Source organism: Giraffa tippelskirchi, chromosome 3 (assembly GCF_054371585.1).
Source record: "Giraffa tippelskirchi isolate mGirTip1 chromosome 3, T2T-mGirTip1v1.2.pri, whole genome shotgun sequence".
NCBI lineage: Eukaryota > Metazoa > Chordata > Mammalia > Artiodactyla > Giraffidae > Giraffa > Giraffa tippelskirchi.
Genome location: NC_137277.1, coordinates 191801491 through 191807490, shown reverse-complemented (window position 1 = coordinate 191807490; position 6000 = coordinate 191801491).

Sequence of the window (6000 nt, the reverse complement as noted above, 5' to 3'; positions counted from 1 at the left end):
CACAGACACACACAGAGGCACACACACAGACATACACACACACACAGGCACACACACACGGAGGCACACACACAGACACACACACAGAGGCACACACACACAGGCACACACACAGACACACAGAGGCACACACACACAGGCACACACACACAGACACACAGAGGCAAGGCACACACAGGCACACACACACACACAGGCACGGGCACACAACGAGAGCCCATTTACTCGGCTACCTCAGTCTCGCCCTCTCTGCCTGCCACATTGCCAGCATACTTTCAAATCAGCCGTGAACTTGGCCCTCTGGACGTGTGTGGGTGTGTGCTTTGTAAACATGGTGTATGATAAAACTCGCTTTCCAACTGAATCTGAATTTTGAACACCCCTTACATGGCGCAGAGACAGCGCCTGGTAACTGAAACGCAAAAAAGGAATGGTGGTGAATACGCATTTGCTGTGGCTAGATATAGGCTTGCTGAAAGCAAATCGAATCAGAAGAGTGCAGAATGTTAAAAGCAAGTTGAGCGAATTCCTGGCAGTCCAGCGGTTAAGACTCTGCTCCCAATGCAGAGGGTATGGATTTGATCCCTGGTGGTGGAACTGCCCACACACTGTGCAATGCGGCCAGAAGAAAAAAAAAGCAAGACAGGCAGGAAGGCGGGAAGCGGACATGGTTAAGTGTGACGGCCTTTGGGAGAGTCAGCTCCCGTCATGGCAGCCGTTACTGTGTGACCTTCTGCGGGTCACTGAGGCTCTCTGCGCGGTCATTTCCCACGGCGTGAAATGGTGTTAAGAATAATAATCTCCTCACAGGGAGGGGAAGGAAATGAGTTAATATCAGTAAGGAGCTATCAGTCTTAAACTGGTAGTGGGAAGCCCAGCTTGTGGGGCGGAAAAAAGTAAGAGAGAACTGCAAAGTATTGGGGGAAGGGATTGTTAATCAGGATGGGAAGATTTCAGCATAAATAAGATGCCAAGGGTTTTAGGCAGCTTTAAAAATATTTAAAAATACATATGTAATTAAATTCTCACTATGTAAGAATTTCAAGCAACATAGATAAAGTGTAAATGCCGGCCGTCACACTTCTTTTTCCCAGAAGTGATTACTATTGTCAGTTTCATGGGGTTGCGCCCATGTCTTTTCCTTTGCATATATATATATACACACATATGTATGTTTCTACAGAAATCCGTGGTTTTGCTTGACTTTGAAAAACACATTTGCTTATTTATTGTCGTCTGTGCTCGGTCTTTGTTGCTGCGTATGCACTTCCTCCAGTTGTGGCACATGGGCTGCCCATTGCGTGGGCTGCCCATTGCGTGGGCTGCCCATTGCGTGGGCTGCTCATTGCGCTGACTTCTTCTTTGTTCCTTTTTTTTTTTTGGCAGATCACAGCCTCTAGGTTGTGGGCCTCAGTGGCTGAGGTGCCCAGGCTCACCTGCCCCTGGACCACCAGGGAAGTCCCAGACTTTTTTTTTTAATACCAACATCAAGTGTTCTGTCTTGGAGCTCTTTCCTTTTCAGTACACAGAGTACTCATTTTAAGTGCTGCAAAATATGTAAATGTGGGGATGTACAATGGCTTCATCATTCCTCAGGAAGTTTCTTAATAGCAATGAAGATATATATGTTACTGTACTCTTTCTAAAATACAGAGTTGGTCTAGTGACTGCAGCTGCCCCAAACCTTCAGGGGGTTCCCATTGCTCAAAGCCTAGTGTTTCCAGTATGCCTTCAGTCTATATCGCTGCCATCCTCTGTGATCTCCGTTTCTTAACCGTGTCGCCCCTCACCCCTCTGTGTTCCTGTTCAGCTTGGCGGCCTTCCCTTCCCTCTCTGCCCAGTCCTTCCTCCCTACATTCATCCATTCAGCTCAGATGACCGTCAGGGCTGCCCTCGGTCACTCTCCCAGTTGGAAGTGACCGTGAGTGTGTGTGTCTGTGATCCCACAGCTTCTGAGCCTCCTTCACTCCTCCATCCAGCGAGTCTTGATCAAGCATCTCCTCGACTATTTGGCCTCTTTGCTCTGCTGTCTCCCTGGCTCTCTCAGTTCCGGGAGGGATGAGATCATGTCTCAGACACAGGGTTTCCAGGGAGAACAGACACTCTGGTTTGCCCAGCGTGGTTCCAATTTTCACCTGTTAAACTGGTAGGATTATTATTGTTGTTGTTCAGCGGCTAACTTGTGTCCAACTCTTTGCCACCCCATGGACTGCAGCATGCCAGCCTCCTCTGTCTTCCACTGTCTCCTGGAATTTGCTCAAATTCATGTCTACTGAGTCAGTCCAAGAATGCTCAAACTACCGCACAATTGCACTCATCTCACACGCTAGAAAAGTAATGCTCAAAATTCCCCAAGCCAGGCTTCAACAATATGTGAACCATAAACTTCCAGATGTTCAAGCTGGCTTTAGAAAAGGCAGAGGAACCAGAGATCAAATTGCCAACATTCTCTGGATCATCAAAAAAGCAAGAGAGTTCCAGAAAAACATCTATTTCTGCTTTATTGACTATGCCAAAGCCTTTGACTGTATGGATCACAATAAACTGTGGAAAATTCTGAAAGAGATGGGAATACCAGACCACCTGACCTGCCTCCTGAGAAACTGTATGCAGGTCAGGAAGCAACAGTTAGAACTGGACATGGAACAACAGACTGGTTCCAAATAGGAAAAGGAGTATGTCAAGGCTGTATATTGTCACCCTGCTTATTTAACTTATATGCAGAGTACATCATGAGAAATGTTGGGCTGGATGAAGCACAAGCTGGAATCAAGATTGCCAGGAGAAATATCAATAACCTCAGATATGCAGATGACACCACCCTTATGGCAGAAAGCGAAGAAGAACTAAAGAGCTTCTTGATGAAAGTGAAAGAGGAGAGTGAAAAAGTTGGCTTAAAGCTCATCATTCGGAAAACTAAGATCATGGCATCCGGTCCCATCACTTCATGGCACATAGATGGGGAAACAGTGGAAACAGTGGCTGGCTTTGTTTTTCTGGGCTCCAAAATCACTGCAGATGGTGACTGCAGCCATGAAATTAAAAGATGCTTACTCCTTGGAAGAAAAGTTGTGATCAACCTAGACAGCATGTTAAAAAGCAGAGACATTACTTTGCCAACAAAGATCTGTCTAGTCAAAGCTATGGTTTTTCCAGTGGTCATGTATGGATGTGAGAGTTGGACTATAAAGAAAGCTGAGCACCGAAAAATTGATGGTTTTGAACTGTGGTGTTAGAGAAGACTCTTGAAAGTCCCTTCGACTGCAAGGAGATCCAACCAGTCCATCCTAAAGGAAATCAGTGCTGAATATTCATCGGAAGGACTGATGCTGAAGCTGAAACTCCAATATTTGGCCACCTGATGGGAAGAACTGACTCACTGGTAAAGACCCTGATGCTGGGAAAGATTGAAGGCAGGAGGAGAAGGGGACGACAGAGGATGAGATGGTTGGATGGCATCACCGACTCAATGGACATGAGTTTGGGTAAACTCCGGGAGTTAGTGATGGACAGGGAGGCCTGGCGTGCTGCAGTCCACGGGGTCACAAAGAGTCAGACACAACTGAGCGACTGAACTGAACTGAGTCAGCGATGCTGTCTAACCATCTCATCCTCTGCCACCCCCTTCTCCTTTTGCCTTCAATCTTTCCCAGCATCAGGATCTTTTCCAATGAGATGGCTCTTCGCATCACATGGCCAAAGTATTAAAAGCTTCAGCATCAATCTTTCCAACGAGTACTCAGGGTTGATTTCCCTTGAGATGGACTGGCTGGATCTCCTTGCAGTCCAAGGGACTCTCAGGAGTCTTCTCCGGCACCACAGTTCAAAGGCATCAATTCTTCGGCGCTCTGCCTTCTTTACGGTCCAGCTCTCACAACTGTACGTGACCACTGGGAAGACCGTGGCCTTGACTGTATGGACCAGGACACATTCTGTGTTACATGGAGGTTACTTCACTCTGGGCTTGACTGTCTTTGGAGGGTTTTGTTGCTGTTCTGTCACTCGGTCGGGTCCGACTCTTTGCGACCCCGCGGACCGCAGCACACCAGGCCTCCCTGTCCTCCACTATCTCTCGGAGTTTACTCACACTCATGTCCATTGAGTCAGTGATACCATCTAGGAATCCTGTTATCTCCAGACACTTGTTTGCAGGTAGCGGGTGTTCTTGTGATAAGATTCTAATAGTTTCTCTAGTATGCTGAAAAATGACAGGTGTACAGGCAACGTTTATTAGTTAAGAGAATGGTGGTGCTGCTGAGTGAAGTAAGTCAGACAGAGGAAGAGAAATGCTGTATGACATCCCTTATGTGGGATCTACAAAGTAATGAGACAGATGAACTTTCTTACTAAACAGAAAGAGACTCACAGGCTTAGAGAATGAGCTTATGGTTGTCAGGGTGGGGAAGGGATAGTTGGGGCATTTGGGATGGTCGTGTACACACTGCTGCATTCAGGATGGGTAACCGACCAGGACCTGCTGTACACCGCGTGGAGCTCTGCTCGATGTTATGTGGCAGCCTGGATGCGCGGGAGTTTGGGGAGAAACGGATACATGTATAGCATGGCAGAATCCCTTAGCTGTTTACTTGAAATTATCATAACATTGTTAACAGGCTCTACCCCCATACAAAATTTAAAAAGTTGTTGTTTTTTTTTTTAAAGAATGACTCATTGAACTTCAGTTAGAAAGTTCTTGCTAAGATGAGATAGTCAAGAGCCGCGGTTCAGCCTGTGGGCTCTGGGGTCAGACACCTGAGTGCATCAGGGGTCGGCTGCTTCCTGCTGTGTAAACTGGAACAAGTCACTTCTTCGCTGAGCCTGTTTCCTCATCTATAATGTGGGGATAATAACCTTACAGCACAAATAGAAATGAGGCTTTTCTTTAAATGAGGAAACAATAAACCGGCTGGGGAAGCAACATGTACAGGCCTGAGAGGGTGAGGCCATCTTGGTCATTCTTTAGCTGCTGCTACTAACAAGGAGATCCAACCAGCCCATCCTAAAGGAGGTCAGCCCTGAATGTTCACTGGAAGCACTGATGCTGAAGCTGAAGCTCCAGTACTTTGGGTACCTGATGCGAAGAGCTGACTCATTGGAAAAGACCCTGATGCTGGGAAAGATTGAAGGCACGGGAGGAGGGGGCCTCAGAGGATGAGATGGTGGAATGCCCCATCAACTTAATGAACAGGAGTTTGAGCAAACTCCAGGAGACAGTGAAGGACAGGGAAGCCCGGTGTGCTGCAGTCCATGGGGTCACATGGAGTTGGACATGACTGAAGGAGCGAACAACAGCAACCAGCACTCGCACTGGACTTGCCCTTCCTGAAGCCAATCACTCTGACTCCATCTGGACTGCACTCTGCACCTGGCGCTCTCCCCTGCCTACACTCTCTTGTAGCATTCTTCATTTCAGAAAGAAGACCACAGGCTGCTAACTTCGGAAAGGACCAACTCCAGTTACCAAGTTGCCTAATGCCAACCATGGCTGTTTTGAAATTTTGCAAAAGAAAAAAAAAAAAGCAAGACCTTCATGAGGATATGAAGCCAGGGAGTGGGGGCACAGGTGTAGAGGTGCTAGCCGGCTGTGTTTCCCCTTCGCCTGGAAAAGAATAAAGTTGCTACTCTATTTCCTCCAAACTCTGTCTCTTGTGATTCTATTTGGCATCGGTGGACAGTGAACCAAAATTCTGGCATCAACCTCACAGCTTTGTTGTGAGAATTAGATGAGGTAATGAATGTGAACTATGAGGCTGAACCATATGAAACCATCTCTATTTGACCCTTATCAGCTTTAAAACGGCATGTCACATAGTTTAACATGGAAGGTGCCTGGCAGGCAATCAGCATTTGAGAAATGGCAGCTAATACTGCAAGCCTGGGCCCTGGGGCCCTTTGCTGTAAATCTTGCAGCTGGCCACACCTCTCTTCCCGTTATAAAATACAAAGCAACGCTATGGAACTAAAAATTGTGTGCGTGTGCAGCTGGGGGAAATTCTGGAC